A 26296-nucleotide genomic window follows, 5' to 3' on the forward strand; every position below is an offset into this window, starting at 1 on the left:
GACAAGAGGTTAACTAAGTTTCTGAAGAAAGGTGCTGCGGACCCAGAGATACAAATTGGTGGAGTGACACATTCCTTGTTGGGGAAGGAGAAAGCTGAAATTGCAAAGTGCTTCCTTACATATCCACCCACATAAATTGATGAGTTAGTTAGTAAGGGCCTTTCTGTGTAATTAGAAATCAACCAAAGACCCTGTTGTCATAATTTATTCTCCTGCAAAATGATGTGGCTGAAGGTTCCAGCCATAACCATAGAGGAATTGGAGGTTGGTAAATGAATCTCTGAATCAAACCTTCAAAGACATAGGAGGGGCAGAAGGAAGAAAATGTGTCATTAATAAGCAGGATGAGGCAAGTGGGCAAACATTCACCTATGATGTCACCTGCTTCTATACGATGAAATATTACACAGCCAGTTTCAGGGCACTCTGTATCATAGGATCCCATTTTTCATTACTTCAGCAATGTGAGATACTAAATCAATGTCATATTGTTTTTAATAGTCAAATTAAACAAAAGCCCAGTTTGTCTATTGCAAACCACAGATGAGTAAAGTACATGGTAGGGATGTACCACAGTTTCCCAACTACTGTGCTGTCAGGGGCACTGGCACTAGTCCCAGTTCTATAAACAATCCTGCAACAAATATTCTTGTTCACAGGTCTTACGCATAGAACCTTTTATTTCTTTTTTTTAAGTTATAAATATTTCAAATTTACAGAAAAAAATGACAATCCAAAAACATTTTATTCAACATTGTATCTCTTAAGGTCCACATTGACACATGTAGAGCCAATTCCTTAATTTTGACAGGTTGGCTCTACTAGTTTAACTCATCTGATATTTACTTATAAAATGCAGTGCTATTCATATTGTTTAATTATTCAGTATCATAAACCATGCTTCATTAATCCTCAGACATGTCTCCTTGAGGTTCTCATTGGTGTACATACCCACCTATGCAGTTGGTGTGCTTTTCATTAACTTCACTTGGTATTGCCAAATTTGTATGAATTTGCACTCCTATTGTGTGTGAGAATTCCCATCTCCCCATGTTTTTACCAATTCTTTTGAATCTTTGTCAACCTTGTAATATGAAACAGATTTCAGCATCGTTTTTATTTCACAGACTTCTTAGCGAGTTAAGCATATTTTCAAACATTACTGGCCATTTGGTTTTCCTCATCTGTGAATTCATATCTGTTGTCCAGTTTTTTTTCTCTTGGGTTGGTTGTCTTTTTCTTGTTTTGGAATAATTCTTTGTAGTGAATTGAATCATATGAAACGGCAATTTTTGTAGGTCAAAAATTATTGAATATTGGCAATTTGATATAGATGAAGCAAATATTTCTGGATATTAATCTTTTAATCATTATATGAAAGGCAGCTATCTCCTGCCAGTTTATGACTTTCCTTTCAAATATGTTGAGTATATTCTTTTGCATGTATGGTAAATATTACCATAGCCAGTTTATCAACATGTTCCTCTATGTTTCATGCTTTTTCTTCTTACTTAAGGAATCTTTCCCTATCTGATGCTATGAAGAGAGAGTTTTTGTATTTCTGGTGTTATAGGTTTTCCAGAAATGAGTTTTTTGGGCTAAAGGGTATATATTTGTGTGTGTGTGTGTGTGTGTGTGTGTGTGTGTGTGTGTGTGTGTGTGTGTGTTGAAATTTTACTTAATTTCCAATACCAATGTATGAGAGTGTTCCTTTCAAAAAAATCTATCTAATGAGCGAGAAGGCATATATGTACCGTTGTTCTTTTAATTTACATTTCCCTGACATCTAGTGAAATAAAACATCTTTTTGTGGGTTTAATTGCTATTTAGGTCTGCTCATCTGTGAATTTTCTATTCATATTATTTGCTTTTATGTCTATTACCTTGTTTATCTTTTTCTTATTAATTTGTTGGAGTTATTTGCATTTCACTGATATTAACCCCTTATCTGACATTTCTGTGTCAGATTTTCTTTAATCTAGCATTTGTATTTTAACTTTGTTTAATTTTAACTTTAACTAAATTACCAAAATTTTTATGCATCAATTACCTCTGTCTTTTCTTTCATCACATCTAAATGTGTTGTTCTGACACACAGGACATGCAGTTCTCTCTGCTGCCCAGCTTATACCTATAGCCTTTCCTCTAAAATATGTCTGGTCTGCTTACTTTTGAGTGTTTCATCTCTTGAATACATTTTTGTATTTAGAGTGAGGTAGATGTACAAGTAGAAAGAAATAATTTTTGCATCACTGGGTATGCTGATGTGTAAATAAAATCTTATCACATCACATAATATCCCATATATGTTACATGTTTGATCTGCTCAACTCATAGGTAAAAGAGTCATCACATGCCTTCATTTTTCTAAATCCATTTCAATGAGACTCAGCCCCCTCCATTAAAGTTGTTGGAAAATCTAATCTCAGTCATTTTTCAGGGAGCTCCTTTCACCCAGATGTGATCATAAAAGAACTCTAGGGACTAGTGGTCAAAGATAAATGGGGATGAAGTGCTTGATTACCAGGCATCTTAGTTTATCTCAGTGTGCTTGGTCTTCCTGTCCTTTGTAATCCATCTGTGGGTTGGTATGTCCTCTGGCAATGCCTAGCTCTCCATGTGCACGCTTTGGCTCTGATGTCTCTACTGAGGCATCAGTAAGGGATGCTGAGTTCCCAATCTACCTTGTCACATGCATCCATCTCTACTGGGGCTCCTACCAGCTCCTGGGCCTTAGGAATGTGCTACACCCCCATCCATCCTTCTGTCTCTGAAAACCAGCTGTCCCTCCTCCCTCTCCCAAAGTTTGGGCCCCTCTACCTTCTCACTCTTCAAATATACAGCCTTAATCCCAGTTTAAATTCTCATCTTTGGGCTTCAAAAACAAAAAAATATGTTAACAGTTGGGTAGGGAGAAGTGGGGGTACCATAGGTGGTGGTGAAGAGTCTATTTTATGAACAAAGGCCTGGCTGATCATTTCTGTAAGAAATCTCACTCTTTAGATAGTCAATAGGTTATCTCTCATCTACTAAGAATGAGCAGCATGTTTATTTTCTAAAATAGCAAAAGTTTCATGTGGTTGAGTTTTTCTATCCTGCTGTATAAAATTGTTGACAACTCATGTATTATAGCATATCATATTTTATATACTTACACATATATTTATATAACAGATATGCAAAAATATATTTACATTATATATAAGTAAAGATCTGGCAGGATATACACTAAATCTTTATTGTGGCTAAATCTAGAGGTTGGGGATTTTGAAAACTTCTTCTTTTATTTCTGTGTCTTTTGAATTATTATTTTTTACCATTGCAGTTAGAAAATATATTTGGGAGAATGACACAAAATATTAGAAAGGATGTTGGCAGCAAGGCAAAAATCTTCTAAATCAAACTTGAAAGCTTTCCAGGTATTTACTCTTAGAAGCATCCCCTTCAGACACTTGAGGGAAGGCAGTTATAATAGCTGGACAGTGACAAGGGACAGGTGTCTTGTATATTCTCAAAAAGCTGACAGGTATGATGGCAAGATCCCTGGATTAGCAGTCAGGCCATTCCAGTTTTCAGCCTGGCTTTGTCACAAGATGGCTGTGTAATTTTGATAAGTCTCTTAAACTTTCCTGATTCCTTCCTAAAACTAGACAGTCTCCAAAGCTTCAGCATTTTATAATAAATATGATTTAGAAAGTCTTGGTTGGTAACTATGACTAGTTGCAAGGATCTCTGTGTCACTACCCATAAAACATCTAAATTAACTTTCTCCCTTGAAAGGGTAGATGGTCTGCCTGCTGGTCCTTCAGCGCTTCCTGATTCTCAATGACCACTGAACAGAATTCTTAGAAGAGCTTTTGTCTGGAAAATGCCTCACTGGCTGGAGAGGTAGGTTTTGCTCCCAGTATTATTGGGAGCAAAAAATAGATGGACACTAGACCCAACAGCTGGGCTGGCTCCTTCTGGGCGGCCTGCCAGCATGTGCGCACAGAGACACACCCGCTGGATTCTGGGGATCTGCAGGAACATGCTCACCTCTGCTCACTTGTGCTCCTCAGGCCCCTCAAGGCCTGAGCAGCTGTACGACGTCTGTCCTGGTCACTGGGAGAATTGCCTTGGCTCCGTGGGGATGACTCTGAGACACTGCTCTCCACAGCTAATTGCATTTCTGTAATAGATTTGTTCTCAGTTTCTACATTTTAATAGTCTCACTGAGCTGTGCCTTGGGCAGCACAAATGGTTCTACTCTCCTACCCGACTTAACTGAGTAGTTCTTTTCAACAGCAGAAGAAAGATATATTTCCACTTTTTGAATACCAAGTCCAACCCATCTTGCTGTTTGCCTGTTGAGCTGGGACTTCTTAAAAATAGCATTTTTGAGAACTAGACTGAGGATGGCAGAAGATAATGCCATTTCTCCATAAAAGAATCAATAGTTTTTTATCCCTAAAGATGAAGCTGCTGTTATACTGGGTGGTTTGGGCTAGAAATCATAGGATTTCAGGTTGAGTAGGGTCTCAAAGTCACATTATCTGACTGAATTTCTGTGCACTATATTGGTCCATATTAAAGTATGACTATATAACCTGCCTCAGTTCTTGCTGACCAATCCAGCTTATAACTATAGTCTTTGAATTTATTAATCAACCATCAACAAGCTTTTACTGAACATCTGTGTCCTATTTAATAGTGGATGACAAGATCGAATGTAATATGATTCTAGAGTAGCTTTTAGGGTTAGAAATGTCTACAACCTCATGATAAAAGATTCAGTCTCATTTAAATGCATAAAGTTAAGAGACTAAACTCATTTCTCCTGTGATTTTGGTGAGCTTGGCTGGATGGATGTGAGTATTCATGGGTACACTGCATAAGCTGCATACCCAAGTCAACTGTTGCGTCCTCTGAGCCCAACATTAGGAGAGCCTTAGAAACGAGGAAACAAAGAGTATGAGGAGATGGGATCCTACATCCTCTTCAGTTATGAAACTTAGTATGTGTTTTCTCAATACATAGAAAAACCCATTTGAATTGTGCTGATGATCCTTCCTGCCACTTCATTTACTGAGGGTGTGCTTGGGAGAGTGTGACCCAGGAGGCGGCTGTAGCTGACTTGCCGATGTGTAACTATTCATACGAGTAGAAATGTAACTTTGTTTTCTACAACTGAGTACATGGTGTGTATTGGTTTCTAGCATGATAACCCCCTCAGAGAATTTCAAAGGTAGTTTTACATATTCATGATTTTCATCCTGTGGTCTGATTTTTAAAAGGGTTTTGTAACATTTTGAAGATATGACTCCACACAATCTTCCCCTGCTCTGTGGCTGATGACTTGATAGCAGAAATAGGGTGCTGCACCTAAAAGAGAACTAATGACAACAGAGTCCTTACAGCATTGCCAGAGGCAGACTTTCTGCAGGAGTTAGAGAAACCCGTTTAAGAAGCCCAAAGAGGTGTGGTGTGTGCCTACCTGCTGGCGAGCCTGGGCCTACCTCTCCTGTCCTCCTCTGATTCCCTAGCACATGGCATCATACTTAGCACATATTAGTTGCTGAATGTATTTGTTGAATAAGTGAATAAACAAACTTCCAATCAGAAGGCTTATCTCAGTGGGACATAGAATGTGCTGGTTATTCACAGTTTATTGAAATAGTAAAGTTTAAACAGAGCTAGCAGGCTTCCAAGAGAGCTACTCATCAGATAATCTGCATGTCAGAGATACTAACCTTTTGGCTGACCTGATTACAAAAAAAAGAAAGAAAAAAAGGAAATAACATATCTTACACTTACCTGGGTGGGATTAGACTGCCTACGTTTGAGTTTGTAAGCCAGGCAAACTCCCATGAGGCTTGGTCTTATGATTTTACATTAAGGAATTACATTTACTTCACACCTAATATTCTGTGGTACCTGTTAGAATTTCAGCCAGCTCAACCCACAGAAATATAGCTACAGATTTTAGAAAAGGCTGATGGGTACCCCTAAATAGTTCAAGGTGTGAACAGTCCTCCTTAAATTCTCATTCACAGGCATATTTATGCTCATATGTTATGTATTTTTTAAAAGCCTGTTTATTGGGTTGCTTGACCCACAGAAATTTGCAGCAGCAAAGCTCAGAGGAATGGTAAAGGCTGCTGCAGTGGGCATACTGGCCACAGGAGATGTGGCCACTGAAGGAAGAGGCCGTAAAACTAAGGCCCAGACGTGGAGCTGTGCACCTGCTTGGAGAGGGCTTATCCCCCAGGCCAGCTCCTCCCCTTTCTCTGTATGGTCCTGGTGTTACCACTCCATGTGTAATGTCCCCCAGCCCCAGCCACCACAGGTGGGCATAGACGCAGTGTCCACCCCACCAAAACACAGACAGGCATGAGCTGGGCCTGGGAGCAAGGGCTTGTGCACATTACCCGCACGAAAGGATGCTGGTGTGGGCTGCTGGCAGCCACACGGAGAGAGGCCCATTTGGAGATTCTTTATGACAAAAAGCAGTCGTGCAAGTCAGACAGAAAAGGTGCTGTGATGTCACCAGGCTCCACTGTGGTCTTAAAGCCCTGGCTCCTGCTCACCAGCTGAAATGGAACTGGGACTGCTCATGTTCTTCCCCAGGGTTCAGCAGCTCTCGGCATTTACACTGAGAGCTTGTGTGGTTCCACATCCAGCCAGAGCCTCTGGCTTCCGGGCCTTCGGTAGTGTGTGTCCCCCACCCTGAGAGCTGGTGCCCACCTTCCCCCAGGGCCCTGCCTCTCCTCCAGCCTGACTGTCCGGCCCCCTCTGCTCTCCTTACCCCATGTCTGGAAATGCCTGCTCCCCTTCCTCCTGCTGCTGCCCTCACGCCCACATAGGTCCCAGAGTTTTCCTATGATGCTTTCAGTCCACATTCATTTCCCACCTGCTCTTTTTTTGCCCTTTGTGCCTTTACCTCGTAATTAGCAACTTATTACATAGCACCTCCTTCCTCTGTCACTCCTGAAGCCTCATTTTTCTTTATAACACTTAACACCCCTTGACATATTATACGTGTGTGTGTGTGTGTGTGTGTGTGTGTGTGTGTGTGTAGACACACTTTGGGGCTTTTGTATTTGTTTATTGTCTTCTTGCCCACAAGAATGTCAGCGATATAAGGCAGTGACTTATCCCAGTGCCCAGAATAGTACCTGGCAAATGCCCATTAGGTATTTGTGAAATCAATTAGTGCTGTGCTACCCTCTGATTATACATCGAACACATTCTGAATTCCACAGAAGTGTGACTTGTATGGCATTTCCTCTTCAGAGACTCCATGGCAATCGGCTTATGCTGCTTTGATAGACATAACTCACTCAGTCTCATCTTAACTTTATCCTTCCAATTAGCAAATTGTAAACTTGAAAGCAGAGATCAGTTCTCACTCATCTTTGCATGCTAACTGCCTCTCATACGTACGGTTCCTTCTCTGTAAGACCCTGTAAAGAGTTTGCAGAATTTTCTGGGTGTGCAGAATCTCTCCAACTAGTCTTCATGTATGCTATAGACAGAGCTTTATCTTATAAATCTTCTATGTCCCTAAAAGCACTGTGCCTGCAGAGAATTGTTCAGAAGAAGAGCATCAGGACTTCCTGGGACACTAAATGCACATGCTGGGCATTAGATGCCATTCCGGGCCCAGTGCATTGTGGTGACTTCAGATATACAGAGGACCATCAGAGAGAGCTGACTGGGTTCTCTTGCTCTGCAGGATGAGGCCTGAGGTGTCCTAAGGACTGGATATTTCAGCAGGTTTGGACTAAACCACCCGATTGCACTGCCATCCCAGATTCATTTCTTGCATCTCCAACACCAGACTATAAGAACCACTGCTGCTGGTGATACTCGCCACAGCTCCAGGAACCGATCAGCAGAATTCTCTCAGCTGATCCTCACTTGAGGCATGGACTGTCAGTATCTTCCTTTTACACAAGTGGAAACTCAGACCCAGAGAGATTAAGCAACTTGCCCCAGGTCACACAGGGAGTAATGGGGTGTGCGGGGCCTGGGTTTGAACCCAGACCAACTTCTGCAGGGCCTGCACTCATTAGTTTTTGGCTCTGCTGTGGCAACATTACCAACACGTCTAGTGATAAAGGCTCTAGCAGCCAGATTACCTTCCTGTTTAATGTCTAATCCATAAAGGTAATACTATATAATGTGATTAAAAGTTAAAAAAAACCCACGGCCTATAATTGAGTACCTCTTTAGCCACAGTGTGCGGGGAACACAGGCTACAGCATGCTACCTGGACCCAACATCCTCACAGTCCAGCCTTCCACAGCAAACCCGGGCTTATCAACGCTTGAGATCTGCTTCTCAGTTCTGTATTTGTGATTCTCTAATGACTTCCACATGCATTAGCATCCCATTAATGGGCCAGTGTATGGAAACAGTTGTCTTATGAAGTGAGGGGATTTTTTTTCTTTTCTTTTCCATTAAAACCACAGGTCTACAGAATGAAAATGTTCAATCTAGTGAGTGTAACCTGGAAAGTAATTTCATGGGCTATAGTACTTTGATGGCAGTAATTCTTGGATGTCAAAAGGATAAGGACACAGTTTTCGGCTCCTGATTTTATTCTTAGAAAATGATGGTATTATTGAGTTATCCACAGAGGCACCTGTAGAATAATTCCAGTTTTTCTTTTGTAGAGGAGCATCTTGCCATTGGGTTTCAGCCCCAGGCAAGTTTGCTATGGATTCAGTGTGACCAAAGAAAATGACAGCAAAACGTTCTTGGGTTGAAAGGCTTATAACCAAGTTTATTTCCAGATGGCAGATCAGTCACTAGAATGCATTCACTCAGAGGGAGTCTGCAGGCAGCAAGCCAGTCTCTGCCTCTGGGCCCCTCTGTCCGCATAGCCATCCTTTGGGCCTCTCTGCACAGTCGTCCCACACAGCCATCCTCTGGGCCTCTGTCCTTGGCGCTGCCACCACTCCAGCCTCTGCTCTGCTCTCCTGCTGCCTTGCAGTCCTGCCACCGTGTAGTGCCCAGCACACTGGGCGGAACTCTTTTTATAGAGTCAACAACCATGTAGTGCCCACAGTGTGCAGTGAGCTAGTCAACCAGGGCCAGGTGAGAATCCTGGCCACAGGAACTCTCATTTTATCCACAAGGAGATTTAAGGGAAGTCTTAATATGCTTTATATTTACCTCTTATCTTGACACTATGAATTAAAAATAGAAACCTGGACTCTAGTCTCACCTCCACAGACTCTCAGAGGGCTGAAGTTACCCCTGGGTAAGAATGGGCTGAGAGCCATTCCAGGTCTCTGGCTGGTTTAGCACTCTCACTGGCTTTTCCCCATAATTTCTTCTTTCTAATTTTTAATCCAAGAGCCTCATATTAACATGTCTAGAATGAGCAGCCCTTATCCTGTGATTCGTTAATGGCATTTAGAATTTTCCTCCAGTACTTTTCATTTATGTAACTCAATTGGAAAGCGCTGTCCTGAGCACACTGGCATTTGTTCAGAGGTGTGTGGCCCCATGGTTGGAGAGGTTCTGTTTCCTTTGCACATTCAGTGCCCCTGCAGTCGGGCACACCCAGGCACTCGGTAAGTGGTCACGGCAGGCACTCAGTTAATTCTGAATTCTTTTGGAATCTGCAATCCTGGAAGTCTTCTGCATCCTCTATTTTAAATCCACGTTGTTAAGGTGGAAAGAGAAGTAAAATTACTTAATTTTATTTCTCTTGAGCTGGTCAAAATTGCTTTGCAATACTTCCCCCAATTTATTTTCTTCTGTCTCCTACCCTTCTCCCTTGTCTTTTCCATCTTCATGCCATTTCCAAATCCTCTTTTCCCTTCTCCTCATCTCTCTTCCTTTGTCACACCAAAGCCTGAAACAGCAGGAAGGGCGGAAAGAGTTCAGGAGGTAGGGGGAGGCCAGAGTCTGGGCAGCCCCTCGCCGACCTGGCCCAGCTCCAGAAATGCAGCTGATGCTCATTGATCCAAAACGAATTATCCAGGTAGCCTAGATCAGAACACGTAAGAAGCCTCTTTGGAAACCTCTACATCTTTGGGTTTCCAGCATTTACAACTTGGTAAAGTTAGCACATCTGATGAATCACGGCTTGTGTAAGTGTGGGGAGGACGCCAGCTGCACAGTGAGCAAGCAGAACAACTCTGTATATTTTGTCCTGTCCTTAATTTATGTACATTTTCCCTCCAGCACTTTGTTCTCCTGCACCTTACCTCAGTGGCAAGTTTCAATTCTAGGCTTGAACTGAATATCAAAAGGTGGCCATTTTACACTTCATTAATTGCAAAAAACTGTAGCTGTTAGGGAAGAGCCCTTGTTTCTTTTCTCTATTCCCTCCTCTTCCCTTCCATAATCATCAGAGCGGCTGCCGTGACCACATACTGAGTGCCTGGGTGTGCCTGACTGCAGGGGCGCTGAATGTGCAAAGGAAACAGAACCTCTCCAACCACGGGGCCACACACCTCTGAACAAATGCCAGCGTGCTCAGGACAGTGCTTTCCAAACTGTGGATTTGTTTTGTAGAGCACAAACTCAAGTTGTGAAGACTGGCTTCTTAAAAAATAAATAGAATGGAATGGAATGGAACAAAATAGAAAAATATTAGAGGACATTGCATGTGGTAGGAGTATTAATTTGACACACATTAGTTTTAGTTAAATGCACACATCTCTGTCTATCTGAAGTGGAGTGTCTGATAGTGCCGGTATCTGGGGGCCTCTCGACATTTCCCAGCCTTCATTACAACCAGCCATGTGGCTGAGATCTGGCTGCAGGAGTGCGTCCACAGGGAAGTGCCACTTTCAGGTACAATAAGTAAAACTCTCCCCCATGGGCCCCTCCAATCTTTCTTCCTTCTGTATGCAGCCTGGATGACACCAGGGCAATGTGGAAGCACAAGAGGTCAGAGCCACAATGTGGAAGCAGCCTAGGCCGCTGAGTCATCATTGGGAGAAGTGCCACCCATCAGAGTCGTCAGACCTGGGACATCTGCTTTGGGCTTTGTGTAATGAAACAAACTTCTTCTATGTTAAGCCAGCTTATTTCACCTACCTTGTGCATGTGCCTGCGTGTGAGTGTATTTCTTAATGTATACTTTAGTTGAAAATATTTGAAAGCCACTGCTCTACACAGTGTGTTTCAAATGTGGTCCTGGATCAAGCATGGTTGAGTCACTTAGAATACTCATTATAAATCCAGATTTCTGGGCCATATGGAAATATGCTGAGTAAGAATCTTGGTGCTGGGGCCTGGGAAGGTTTCACATGCTCAACAAACTTCACAGATGAACCTTATACACACTAAAGTTTAAAAACTACTTTGGCCTCAGCATTGGTAGAAACATATTGTTTTGATAACCCTGGGGTTGGTTAAATCCACCAAGCTTTATTCTTGTTTTCTTTGGTCACTGCCTGATGTGCAAGTCTCCCTATTACCCAGTCTACCTATACTCTATATAATCTTATCACAATAATGCTCTGTACTGTTTCACATAATCCTTTTCTAAGAACACCTCCCACTGGAAGGCAGTACAGCACAGAGAAGACAAGTAATGACTCTCTTACTACGCTGATAGACAGGGACTGCAAAGGGGGCAGGTGAGGACTGGATAATATGGGTGAATGCTGAAACCACAGTGTTGTCCATGTGAAACCTTCATAAGATTATATATCAATGACACCTTAATTAAAAAAAAAAAAACCTGCTCCTTGCTTTCTTCCCAAATACTTTGTCCTCTAAAAAGCCTGTTGTGTAATAGCAAATACCCCTGTCCCTAAACCTCTTCCCTAAACATTTTTTCAACCTTCTGACTTTCCCCTGAGTTACTTGCTCTGTTCCCCACTCAGCTGGGAGCTATTCGTTTCCAATGTTTTACATATTGTTCTTAGGGTCAGGAGGTGCAGCATGTCCCGTCCTCGGCACTCACCGCTGCTTCCCACCCAGGACTGCCCCGCTCTTTTGGATAGGCCTCTATCAAGTCGTAGGCCTTTGGTTGTGCTTAACAGAATATCCAACTAAAAGAGCCATAAATGAGGGCACTTATAATCTCACATCACAAGAAGTCAAAAGCATGAATGATAGCTGGCTAAATCAGCAGCTCTTTCCATATTTCCACTCTTCCTTCTTCAGCTGTTGGATTTTATCCTCAGGCTTATTCCCTCATGGTTGCAAGATGGCTGTTGCAATCTCCAGACATCACATCCCTCACAGCTGTGTCAGTGTTGGTTTCCTATAGCTGTTGTAATGAATTATCACAAACTTGGTGATAAATCACTGGAAATGTATTCTCTCACTGGTTGGAGGTCAGAAGTCTGAAATCAGTACCCCTGAGCTGACATGAAGGTGTCAGCATGGCTATAATCCCCCTGAAGACTCCAGAAGAGAATCTTTCCCTGCCTCCTGCAACTTCTGTTGGCTGTCAGTACTCCTTGGCCTGTGGCCGCATCACTCCAATCTCACATTGCCTTCTCCTCTGTGTGTGTCTTCTTTTCTGTCTGTATAAATTCCCCTCTGCCCCTCTCTATGAGAGACTTTTAGGACACTTGTGATTGCATTTGGGGACCACCTGGATAATCTCCCTGTCTCATGGTCCTAAACTTAATCATATCTGCAAAGACAATTTTCACATGCAAGGTGACTTTTATAAATTTCAGAGGTAAGCATCTGATACCTAGGACCATTATTAGCTTACTACAATGTCCAAAAGTAGAAAGGATAATTCTCCTCATCTATAACTTATTAACAGGAAGAAATTCTTTCCTAGAAGCCCCCTGTCTTGGCCTATTTGCGCTGTTATCACAGACTACCATAGACTGGGAGGCTTGAACAACACACATTTATTTCTCACAGTTCTAGAAGCTAGGAAGTGTAAAGTCAAAAGCATCACAGACCTAGTGTCAGGTGAGGTCACTCTTCCTGATTTCAGATGGGTGAATCTACTTGTATCCTCACAGTGCACAGAGAAAATTTCTCTCTCTCTTGGGCTTCTTTTACAAGGGCACTAATCCCATTCATGAGGGTTTCACCTTCATGAGCTAACTCCCTCCCTAATGCTTCACTTCCAAATACCGCCACATTGGGGATTAGAATTTCAACATACGAACCTTAAGGGAATACAAATGTTCAGTCCATAACCTCCCGCCACTCCAGCACATTGCCCCCAGTCCTGTGGGCTGGGGTTATGTAGTGAAGTCATGTGTGTAGCCTCTCTGGTGGGGGAAGGCTCTATCAGCAACAACAAAAAGTGACAAGAGGGTGAGGGAAGACCGTTGGTTAGAAAGCATTAAAATCTGCCTCAGAATTCCTGCTCCTTTAAGCACCAGGTCATTAGAACACTCTACCCTTCCATAATGCTGTTCTCAGTTATTGAAGACTTTAATGTTTGTCTCAGTTTTCTATGTGACTCATCTAACCACTGACAGTTCAGCTCTTCAACCTCCTCATCTTCCAGCCTCATGCCCGTTCTATCTGCCTTCCATTCCCACAGCTTCACCCTGGACTTAGACATCACCTGATATGGCTCCTTCTCTGAAATAACAACCACAGAAAACTGCCCCTCTCACCATGTCCTCTAATCCTCCCCACTTACTCATTTCACTCCTTCTCTCTCCTTTTTGTCTATCCAGCAACCATTCTTGCCTTGAATTCCTCTTAACCAGAATATATTGCCTATATTCTAACTTACCCTGATCCTTGGTCCTCCCACTGATGTTATCTAGTAAAACCCCAATCCTGGATTAACCCCACTGTCTGCTTGGTCAAACTTCACTGTCTTTATTTCTCACCCCCTCACTCTCAGCAGATGACTTTACTTCATACTGCACAATTAAAATAGAAGATACCTGATAGAAGCTCCCCAACTTCCTGGTACTACATTTACTTGTCTGTGTACTGAGCTTTTTAATCTTCCAGCCTCATCATAGGGGAGTGAAACTCCTACTAGAAACCAGTCCATCTGCTATGGAAATATGGCAAAGCTCTGGTCAAAGAGATATAAGTGGAATAATAGTACAGGATCACTTAGAAAATTTACTTAAAAGACAATGGAACATATATGGCCAATTAATATACAATAAAGAGTCACGGATACGCAATGGGGAACAAAAGACTCTTCAACAAATGGTATTGGCAAAACAGGTAAGAGAATGGAACTGGATTATTGTCTAGCTGCATACAAAAAGTAAACTTGAAATGAATCAAAGACTTGAATGTAAGTCATGAAACCATAAAACTCTTAGAACAAAACATAGGCAAATAACTCTTGAATATATACATGAGCAACTTTTTCCTGAACACATCTCCTCAGGCAAGGGAAACAAAAGCAAAAATGAACAAATGGGACTACATCAAGCTAAAAATCTTCAGTACAGCAAAGGACACCATCAACAGAACAAAAAGGCATCCTACAGTATGGGAGAGTATATTCTTAAATGACTTATCCAGTAAGGAGTTAACATCCAAAATATATAAAGAACTCACATGCCTCAACACCCAAAAAGCAAATAACCTGGTTAAAAAATGAGCAGAGGATCTGAACACACACTTTTCCAAAGAAGAAATTCAGATGGCCAACAGGCACATGAAAAGATGCTCCACATCACTAATCATCAGGGAAATGATTTTAAAACCACAATGAGAAATCACCTCACGCCAGTTAGGATGACCAACATCCAAAAGACAAGAAACAACAAATGCTGGTGAGGATGCAGAGAAAGGGGAACCCTCCTACACCGCTGGTGGGAACATAAACTAGTTCAACCATTGTGGAAAGCAATGTGGAGGTTCCTCAAAAATCTAAAAATAGAAATACCACTTGATGCAGAAATTCCACTCCTAGGAATTTACCCAAAGAAAACAAAATCCCTGATTTGAAAACACATATGCTCCCCTATGTTTATATATATATATGCAGCACTATTTACAATAGCAAAGATATGGAAACAACCTAAGTGTCCATTAGTAGATGATGGATAAAGAAGAGGTGGGACATTTACACAATGGAATATTATTCAGCCATAAGAAGATAACAAATCCTACCATTTGTAACAACATGGATGGAGCTAGAGAGTATTATGCTCAGTGAAACAAGCCAGGTGGAGAAAGACAAGTACCAAATCATTTCACTCATTTGTGGAGTATAACAACAAAACAAAACTGAAGGAACAAAACAGCAGCAGACACACAGACTCCAAGAAGGAACTAGTGGTTATCAAGCAGAAGGGGTTCGGGAGGGTAGGTGGGTGGGGAGGGAGAAGGGGATTAAGGGGCATTATAATTAGAACTCACAATATAGATAGGTCACTAAGAAGGTAATACAGAATGGAGAAGACAGGTAATTCCTCTATGGCATCTCACTACACTGATGGACAGTGACTGTAATGGAGTCTGGGGAGGACTTGATAATGTGGGTGAATGTTGAAACCACAATGGCGTTCTTGTGAAACCCTCATAAGATTGTATATCAATGATACTTTAATTAAAAAAAAAAGAAAAGACAATGGGCAGATGCCTTTTGCCCCATTCTTTGAGTCCCTTCCTGTATTCAGATACCTGGAATAAGGATGTGATCACTGGAGCTTTCACAGTAATATAAGAATGAGGCTCATGGGTGGAAGAGGAGTAAAATAGAACCATATTTATCTTCTTTAAATCATTCTCATTACTAACCCAAACAGGTACATCTCTTCTCTCAGATTCTAAAACCCACATTCTTAGGATGTTCTTAAAATGTTGCTATGCTAAACTTACTTCATTTTTATGCTGAAATAACTATCTTCTTCCTAACCTTGCTGTATATTTACAGTCTGCTTCCATTAACTTAACTCTGGAAGATTCCATGTCCCATTGTCCTTTTCCAACTCCTGGCTTTCCTTTCCCTGGTGGAGGTGACAGGGGCTGTGGGTAGGGTTAGGCACAGACGAAGGAAAGCTAGGCTCACTGCCCACACATAATGATAGTGGGCGTGGGGCAGAATGTGCGCCATCCTTTCTTCCCTTGTTTTCCTCACTCTCTCTCTCCTCTTGTGCTTTTGTCTCTATGCTCTATACTGGGAGGACATTACCTTGTCTAGAAGTGGACCCAGAGCAGGAAAGATACTCAGACTGTACATCCCCATCATCAAGCTTTCATCCTATCACCTGTATTCTCTTTCTACTTTCATCGAAAATATTTTCTTAAAAAATAAAATATTAAAAATAAGAACAGGACTTATTAATTAATAGCCTTGGAAACGAGGGCACAGAAAACACCCTCTTGAGAGAAAATGTGATCTGATCATTTGTCTCAGATTCTGAGCTGAACAGAGAAAAGTTTCTTGCAAAGGCAGCCAAAAAGGAAGTACGCACGGGTGATTTACCCACCCTGACAACAACTTCCACTTGGCTGCCCCACTGGTAATTCTGAGAAGCAAGCCTGATTGTTTGCTCTCCTGCCATCACCTTTGAGCGGCTCCCCTTGTGCAGCCTCATCCTTCACCTCTGCTCCATCTCACACCATATTGCTCCAGTTGCTCTGAACAGCTTGCAGTAACCTGGGCTGTTTCACATCTTTGTGCTTTCTTTCTGCTGCTCTGTTCTGGACTGACCTTCCACCTCATCCTTCTAACAAACACCCATTCACCTTCAAGGCTCAGCTCAAGAACCTCCCCATCTTTTGTGAACTTCCTGTGCTGCTTCACTGCCCTCACACTGACCTTTTCCTTCATTTTATCCCCTGTAAACCAGTACATAACATGTGTCACACTTCATTACACAATTATTTGCCATGCTTGTATCATTCTATTCGACTCTGAGCTCACTGAAGGCAGGCACTGTGCTTATTCATTGTTTCATTGTCCAAGTAATTAACAAACACTTTCTTTTTATAAAACAATCAGTACAGAAATTAGCATGAAAACCTTCCTTCACTTCTAACCCGTAAGTCTTCACGTGCCCACCTCAACCCCCGCACCCCCGCCAGTTTATTTTGTATTTGAGCCCACAGTGCCTAGTTCAGCGTCTGGCACACAGAAACCTTTAGAGTGGTGTTTGGCATGAATGAACGACTATCCTTCCAAGGTTGTTCTTCTCAACCAGTAACACATCTGATCATGAATCTGGGTTTAAATGCCCATTCGCAGTGTGCAGCTTCCTCACTCCAAGGTAACACTGTATGTGTTCTCTGGTGGTTTATCTTTGCTAACTCTCTGTCTAAGCCTCCAGCCTCCTCCAGGTCCTGTTTACTTTGACTATTCACAGCTCTGCTCCTCTGCTGGAGCAGTTTATACTGGGAGGACATTTTCCCACTGTCTGCACAGTATAAATTGGTTTCTAAACAATCTTGCCCATGGTCTCCATTAATATTATACTGTAGAGGAAGGCAGGATGAAATATTCAAAGGAGCAGGAGTTACTTTTTAGGATGATTGAATATGATGAAGGAGCCAAGGACAAAGGGTAATTTATTCCAAAGGAAGTCAACACCTTTGCTTTGCACTAGCTCTTGCAGTTAAAAAATAGGGCTGGTAATTGGACTTGCTTTATGAAAATCTCATTACCATTAGCATATAACTAAAATGCACAGCTCCATAGTTAATTGCAATCCTGCACTGCAGTTAACAACTACAGTGATGACATTTGCATATTGCACATAAAATTAAAAATGCATGTCAGATAGGTGTTCTTTCAGGAAAAAATTCCTTGAATAACATTGCATTCACTACAATAATCGGAAAGATTTTGAATTTGAATGGAAATTATATGTATAGTATGAGCTTTAGAAAGACAGAGGAGGGGAAGCTAAATCTGAACATGGCTTAGGCAAAATTCCAGCAGCTGGGATCTTCTTCAAGGGCAGGGACCTATAAGACTGAACCATGTGTACTTTGGGTAAATACAGCCCTTTCGACTGAAAGTCTCAGTTTACTTCCCAGGAGTCAGTCTCATCTTGGTGCCTTTCCTCCAGACTGTGAGCTCCTTGAGATCACGGACTTAGTCTTTTTAAATCTTTGAATGCTCAGTATACAGCAGGCACTCCGTTATTTGTAGAAGTGAATCAACTCCAGCCCCCTTACTGAATCTAGTGGACACAAGACACAGTGTGGTGAAATGCAGTGAGGTGGATGTTCACTTTTCTGTCCTAGAGTCAGTTGCCTTGAGCCAGCTCCAACCTCCTTAAACCTCCATGTCATCCTCTGTAGAATGTTCTCTGCCTTATAGGGTTTTAGAGAAGATTCAGAAAGGTAGTGGGCATATATATAGTGGGCAGCACAGCAGAGTGCCCGGCCTATCACAGTGCTATTATTATTGCGGTTACTGATTGTTTTGGGGTTAAAGATCATGGGAAAGGGCATGGTGAAGCTGAAGTATATATAAATCACTATGCATGTCAGTCCAAGTGCCATTCAACTACAAGACAGGACAATGAGTAATAGTTCTTGCCACGAGAGCTGATCACTTTTGTTCTATGTCACCAAGAATGCAGAGAGGCCTTGAGAAGAGAATGGGGTGGGGGTGGGGCATTAGACAACAATACCACTCTCTAGAGAGGTGATACAAGGATCTCTTAGCAAGCTTTGCACTTGAGACTTCTCTGTGACTCTAAATTATCCGCTTCTTGGAAAAGAACAATGTGCCAGAACCAGAATCAGGAAGGAAAGGCAGAAGTGACAAGGTAGGGCTCTCTGCGAAGGGCTGGGATAGTTCGTTGCTCCCTTCACTGTCTAGCCGATCCGACTGTGTCCGGCCTGTGCACTGCATGGGGCTGTGCTGCTCAGAGGCACAGATGAACACAGATGTGAGCCTGACTGATAACACAGTGGGAACTGCTGGACGAGAAATAAAACTGAAGGATCAGAACTAGAGTTAAGGTTACGGGTGTTGTCAGCATGGAGAAGAGTTGGAACTTGACATAGGTGGGCTCCCCGTGACTGTTCACTGGGGAACATGCCCACATGGGGCACGGGAAAGGGACCATCATCAGATTCATGAGCAGGCTTTTATGTGGGACCCCTCTGTGACCCTAAATTGCCTGCTTCTTGGAAGACAGCAATAGGCCAGGAATAAGCTCTCGGTGCCAGTGAAGCAGAGAAGGAGAAGCATGGGATGAGCAGAGCGGCTGTCAGCAAAGAAGTTGAAGGAGGAGAAAGTCTCAGCTGGCAGGGTGGCAGCTACCAGAGTCAGCTCTTGCAGGGTCACCGAGCGTCACTGGGTCTGGAGATAAGGAAACCACTGGCGATTCTCCTCAAGGACAGAGGGTACTGCAAAGTGGTATGGGTGAGAACTTGGTATCAAGTGTAGGTAAAGAATGAGAGGGTAGGGAGGAAATGTAGGAAAATGTAGGCTATGCTTTGGCAGGAAAAGAAAAAAATCTAGGTCAGCAGCCTTAGGGCATAGTAGAGTTGGAAAGGAACGTGTACAGGATTGGAGAGACCTAACGTGGGAGCCCGTGAGAAAGAGGGAGAAGACAGAGACAGCTGGAGGTGGTGATACCCTTGGAACAAGCCCAAGTCCCAAGCTGCACAGGAATCTTGTGAGCTGTTCTGTTCTGTGGGACTGAGGCCAGGACCTTCTCATCTGGCTGAAGTATCCCTTTTCTTTGGCCCTGCAGCCCTGGGTCTTACCTGTATCCCAAGATGTACTGAATAATAATTTTCAGTTCATTCATCTGTCTCCTTCTTCGGTGATGACTTCTCAGTTGCAGGAACCACGTCTTACTCATCTAGCATCCCCAGTGCCTAGTTCAGGGTCTGACACAGTCGGTACTGATTGTCACACTCGACTACATAATCCCTTACAGCCAGTCTGTTCCATTGGCTAGAGTTCCCAAGAATTAATTACACGGCTCCTTTATAAATGCTCCACCTCCACCCCCATCTCACATGTATCTGACACTGAGGTGAGAGAAGTCTGGGTATAGTCTGCTTCTCTCCACGTAATTCGGGGAGCAGGCCGGGACCCATGGGAGCCTTGCCCCAACCTGTGCTAAGGGAATCATGTGGGGCCCTCATTTAAAATGAAGCCGAGAAGCCGCAGGGGGCCCTGTCTCATGGCTTTCCTCAGAGAACCTCTTCCCCAGAGTCATTCTACTTCACTCTCCACTCTTTTCATTTTGGCTAGTATGTTTTCTTCAACTCTCCACTTCCTGAATCATATTTCTACTTTTGGAAGCCTGTATTTAGACCAAACCTTTCATCTGCCGTTACTCAAAGGCTTTCTGTGGACTCACTCTCTCTGAGCCATAATCTGACAACTGGGGTTGAGCCTACATTGTTCACCTCTCTTGATCCTATGTGGGCCCTGCTCAGACAAGACCCCCAAACAAGAGTTTTTATTTAAGAACGGACCCTGGGGCCTTCAATTTAGAGTGATAGGCCTTCGTGGAAAGGGACAGAGATGACTTCCATGCAGTCAAAGCTGTGTGCCAGACTGTCCAGATTTTCCTTAAAAGTCAGTACCTGCAAAGCTTTCCAGCTACCAACAAAGAAACTTTTCCTTTACCACTTTGTGTATAAAAAGTAGGTTTTCTTTTTTCCAGAAAGTGTTTTGCTAGTAATCTCTTTGGGTCTAATCCCATGCTATTCTATCGGAATACACTGGTTTCCCACATGTTACAGGGTTAGGACAGAACTGGGAGCAACCCAGGGGTGCCAGGAGCAGGCAAAGCAGGATGTAATTGTACTCCTGTCGCTGACGGCCCTCTCTGTGGGGCCGCTGCACACCCACCTCCTGTGAGTCACAGCTTAAAGGGCCTGGGGTCCAAGAAAAGGAAGCATTGTCTCACAGCTGTAAATCAAGAATTGTGTTGTGGATTTCATTTTCCTGCTCATGCTTGTTCTTGTTTTCCTGGCACAAGGGCATGTGTGCCCAAAACAGGCGCTTACCTCAACTGACTGCTATTTGCCCATACCCAGGTCACTTTGTTGTTCTGAAAAGGTATAAAGGAAAGAGTTGCTAATTCTTCCTGATGCTACATTAAACTTATCTGTGCTAAATATGTCTCAGACTCCCAAACTGCCTGAGAACCTAAACCAAGCCCAACAAATGGCTCAACTGGAGGCTTGCAGGGCCTGGACACTTCCACCCAACCGTACAGCTCTGTCGGGGTAGCTCTACCACGTGACTGCCACCTTCAGCTTCTGTCTTGAGTCTTTCAGTTCCTGACTGATGCAAGTCTCTCTGCTTCTCCACTGGGTTCAGAATTCAGTGTAGTGGGAGCCACCACAGTGCCCCCTACAATCTCTGAGCGGGACTGTGGGGAACTGAAGGCCCCAGACCAGTGGCTTCTCACACTTGATGTGTCTGCATGGAGCCTGTCCTCTGGTTCACTCTGTGGGAGGACACAATTTGCCATTTTGCCTCTTTCTCCCTGCCAATGCCTTTGTTGAGGGAGAGCCATCCCATCTTCAAGGGTGCCATACTGGGTCTCTGACGCTTTTCTGGCAGCCCACAGCAACACAGAGTCATCTGAACATGCATCTGAAGCCTTTACGCTGTCCACCCTACTTCCTCTGCAGCTCACCAAAAAAGGAGCTGCTTGTTTACCTAGCTGTCGGCTATTTCCCACAACTGTCTGGCCCAGAGAGCCGTTCTGCGGCAGGCATTGCTCTAGTACCAACAGGCTGGCCTTCTGCCAGGTCCTCATGGTTGGTGACTCCATCTTGCTCTTGAATGCTAAGCATGAGTCAGAGGTGACGCTGATGAGACCTCGGGCAGGTCCTCAAAACAAGGACATCCCCAGCCACATGGGCAGGGTGGGTCTGACTTCCACTTTGCAGACCTGTAGTTAGTTCTGCAGCTTGGTGCCATGTTAGTACAAACCCTATGAAATACAATTCAGCTATTGCTGTGCCCTCAGCACGGGGCTGGGCTGTCGGCAGCATGGAAGAAATATATGTTGGTTTCTGTAGATGTTACAGCCAGCGGCCCAGATTCTTAACTGGGCTCAGTTTGAAAATAAATGCCTCACTGGACAGTAGCACTAATCAACTATTCTTTAGAAGAAAATTACTTCTTTGTGTAGGATGATGTGTAACTTTATAATCATATTGTCAGTCCTGAGTGTTACTCAAAGTTGTCCTTCAACTTTTGTATATATTACTGTATTTATATAGCAGCAGCTGGTGAAGGACTGTATTGTCAGATAATGCCTACATTTTCAGAAGTTAAATTTCCTAGAAGCCAGTTACTAGTTTTCATGTATCCTTACTTATGCTCTTTAAAGAGACTGAAAAAGAATGTTCTACAAAACCCTGTCTTACTCCATGGTGATCAGGCTAGACACACCTCCCCGTGAGACTCACTAAAGCTGCCGTATGGCTGTGGAGCAGCCTTGGACCCTGGGAGACATCTGGGGCTCAGTCACCTCCACAGCTCCATCCCAGGGCTCCGTCACCACCTTGAGAAGTTGCTGGTATTAAAGTAATGTGGTCATGATGGGGTCTGGAATGAGGGCCAGTCACAGAGCTGTTTCCCTGTTAAATAGAACAGTAAGTTGTTCCTAGTTATTTCTTATTGGAAGGAATTTCCTAATGTAAAACAGTCTGTAGGATTTTATCTGTATTAAACTTCGTTGCTTGTGACTATCAGGTCCAATTCCCACTGGGATCTGAGAGCTGGAAAATGACATCTGTCATCACAAGAGAAAGAAGTACTTTTTTCCTATGTTGGTTAAAAGCCAAGTTATTAATTGTCAACCAATAATTGTATAGCCAAGGGGGAAAAGAGTTATTAGGAGTTTTAATTGCCCCTGAAATTCCAGATAGAAAATTTTACATTCAGTTATAACAGAGGTAGCAGAAAGCTTCAGGGGACTAAGTTATTTGGCTAAGAAGGAATTTGGTTTAACTAACATTCCTTAGAAATAGATCATTAGCTGGGACTTATACATATGTTTGTTATACTGAGATATTTCTCAGTATAACCTTTGGTGGACTATAATAAGATGTAGATATATCTCAGTCTGGTATATTAATCATAAGGTACCAAATTATTCAAATAATTTTCAAAGACACATACTTTATGCAAAGATAAAGGTATTCTCATGTAAAATGAAAAATTATTCCCTAGCTATGTTGACATTTTATGCCAAGTGAATGCAGAATTTAGCTTAAGAAAATCATACATTTGTAAATTCAAATGAGATGAAGAAATGCTGATCAGCTAAACAGAAAAGTCAGCAATTCAAGTTGTAGAACCTGGGTTATTCCTTTACACTACCCAAGATTTTGTTTATAGTCTTATTAGTTACAAATAAAACCTTATTAGCTATAAATCAGGTTTTTTCCCACACCATGAAGCATTGATAATCTTTTCAATCCATTACTACCTACTGGAGTATTATGTAAATTCTTGTGGTACTTTAATAATTCTTTAGAAATCATTCTTTGAATTGCTATTCATAGAGTGAGAAGGAATTACTTGATATGTTCCATGTTTTTTTTTTAAAGCTAGCATTGAAAAAAATACCAAGAACTAGAGAATTCCTGAGTTACCTTAGATTTTTGTCAGAGGAGGTAGAAGAGAGAAGAATAGGATGGCAACATGGTGGCATTGGTAGAAGCCATCAGGTAATACTGCTGTGGCCCACTGCTTCATGGGACGACACTCAAAGGTTATCTTTGATTTTAGTTTGTATCTTAAAGAAAAGTTTTCACTGCTTCAGAAAAATCGATTGACAACTTCTCTATTTCACAATGTAGTGTGTGCAAAGCACTTAACACCATTCCTGGGACATGGTGACTTCACATATAGGTGCTGGGAGAGGGGGTGACACAATTATGGAGGAGGCAGCCATCCCCACACCTGTAAATGCTGTAGTTACAAAAAAGAGATCTGGTCTTTATTTTTCCCACCCAAGCCTATAAATTGATTCATTCATTTCCTCAACAAATATTTGAGGACCCATTATGTTATGATAGTCTATGAAATAATTCTTTTATGAGTTGTGATATGTAGAAGATTAGTATTAATTTTGAATTAACAGAGAAATCTGAATTACTTACCAATGGATATGAAGAGCTCAGGAGAACTTCGGCGCTCTCCCTGTCATGCCATGTAATCTGGATGTGCAGTAATTAAAGTGGACATGCACCTTGATATTTGGGCAGGTTCAGTAGTCAAATTGCCACTGTGTGTCCTCGAAGGTGAGTAGACAAAGAAGTCTGTCAGCAAAGTACAAGACTTCAGAACTAGGGTGTTTTCCTTTTGGAATATAGGCAAAAATGGATTTGTTTGTGGAGGTTCTGACTCAGGAATGACCACAAGATAGGGACCAGAGTGTCGTGAGTTTACTTGATCAAGAAGGAAGTGGGCTTATGATTCAGAAATTCAGAGTCAGTACAACCTGAATAAACCTGGTCTTAAAAGAGCAGTTGTTTCTCTATGACTCATTTAAGATGCCTTGCAAAACCAGAAGCTCCAGACCTGGAGCTTGAAGATAGAGAAAAATTAACTTCAAAGGGAGCAATGTTGAATGGCTGGGTCCTAATAAGTGCTGCCTACAGAAAGTTTGCTTTTTGGTTCTCATTTAAGTATGTTTATATGAATAGGAATATAATGTACCACATTCTGCAAAACCAAAAAAGCTCCTTAAGTGGGAATGTTTTCAGGGTATTGTTCTCATGAATCACTGATGTTATACGTATCATAATGAGGTAAGGTGGATCTGGAGTTATTCTAAGAATGGTGACATTTACATGCAAAAACAAAATTTATATAAAGCATTATCATAAAAAGAGTGGAAGAAATATCATGAGTGAATGCCTAGTGGTTAAAATACAATTTGAATCAATAAAAAGCAGGTGCTGCTATTACGATATGATCTGATAGACTGGTCTGTTGTGAAATGTACACTGATTTTTGTACCTCTCAACACACCTACAAAAAGAGGAGCTAAAACCAAAGAATTTGGAAGTTGAGAATTTTCAATGGCAATAGTCATAACTGGAGAGAGAACACTTTTTTTCCTGAATATGTTGAATACAATGTAAAATAGTAGCATTGTTCCATTGCTGAATGCAACTTCACATCCAGCTATTACTATTATGAATAATTTAGATACAATTTTTTTGCACTGTAGGAAACAGCTCAGGTAAACTCTTGGAATATGTCCAAGTTCTGTGATTCCCTTGTCAAAAGTACATATAATAAGTACAACATAAGACTAGGTGTAATTTTTTTTTTTACCTAAGACTCTCCATTCAGTGATTCTACTTTCTGCTTTAAATAGTGATCAGTTTCTGGGATATTGAGCCATCATGTATATAACAGAAACAAAATATGCATGAAACACTTTCCTAGTTGTTCACCACCTAAGGGCTCTAGACTGTGGGAGAGATACAGGCATAGGGAAGCATGTGTGTGTTTCCACTACAAACTTTTTTTGCATAGCAAATAAATAATATGATGTATATATCTGTGCTCTCATTTTTTAAATATATGTAAGTACTGTGGCAATTATTAATTTCAGAACATCACTGAGTTTATAGAAATTTTTATTATGATATGTGTTCTTACTCAACTGAACACTAGAAATATATTTGCACTTAAAGGGAGAGTCCTCAAAAATTTTTGACTTTGAAAGGAATTTTCAAACTTGTTACTAGAAGAATTGAGGTGTCAGATGTGGAAGGACCTCCTTGAGGTTAATTATTTTCAATTTTTTCCCAAGGGGAATATCAGTAGGAGATGCAGCAGGACTATTTTGGGATGTTCTAGATGATATTATGTCTGTTTCCACAAAAATTACATGCCTACATTTAATTATGTAACCCTTAAAGAGGGGAAATTGTAATTCTATTTGAGAATATATAATCTTTTAAAACACATTTAGATATAAGCCATATGTTAAATTGAGTAAATCAGGTGCTGAAATACTGTTTTACTTTTAAATATATCACCCCAGTATTTTTAAAATTACAGAAAATCAGTAGCAGTCGGAGTATATCAGAATAAATTCCCAGGCTCGTACCTTTGCTGGAGGAGGATATTGTTTTGACAGTTGAAATTTGGCAGGTGGCAACCTGATAGGATGTGGATCATGAGATGATACCTACATTTTGAGGACAAGGAGCTTGCCTTTGCCTGTGAGTCAGTATTGTCCATCCTTACATCCATTGGCACCAGCACTGGTCAGTTGATCTAAGAGACGGGTTGTCCAATTGACTCTTAATGGCACCACTAACTCCAGTAGCATAGTTTTCTTTCTCTGAACCATGAGGATTTTGCACTAAAAATTATTGGTGTTAACCTGCATCCTCTCACAATGTTCATTCATTCATTCCTACACTGAGAAGTGTATATGGTGTGCCAGGAGCTATGCTATATTTTGGGGAT

The 26296-nt window shown here is 41.9% G+C and overlaps 1 long non-coding RNA gene across 6 annotated transcripts in view; it reads left to right on the top strand.

Moving 5' to 3' along the window:
- The window catches only part of LOC118921549 (uncharacterized), a 65426-nt gene that overhangs the window by 19264 nt on the left and 19866 nt on the right, over positions 1–26296 (top strand). Inside the window, exon 2 of one of the 6 annotated variants that reach the window (XR_008997863.1) lies at positions 3781–3888. The exons of 4 other annotated variants lie outside the window; for them this stretch is intronic. This is a non-coding gene — a long non-coding RNA (uncharacterized LOC118921549). The remainder of the gene's footprint in view (positions 1–3780; positions 3889–26296) is intronic. One more of the 6 variants, XR_008997861.1, reaches the window with a different exon arrangement.

This window comes from Manis pentadactyla, chromosome 5, assembly GCF_030020395.1.
Source record: "Manis pentadactyla isolate mManPen7 chromosome 5, mManPen7.hap1, whole genome shotgun sequence".
Classification (NCBI taxonomy): Eukaryota; Metazoa; Chordata; class Mammalia; order Pholidota; family Manidae; genus Manis; species Manis pentadactyla.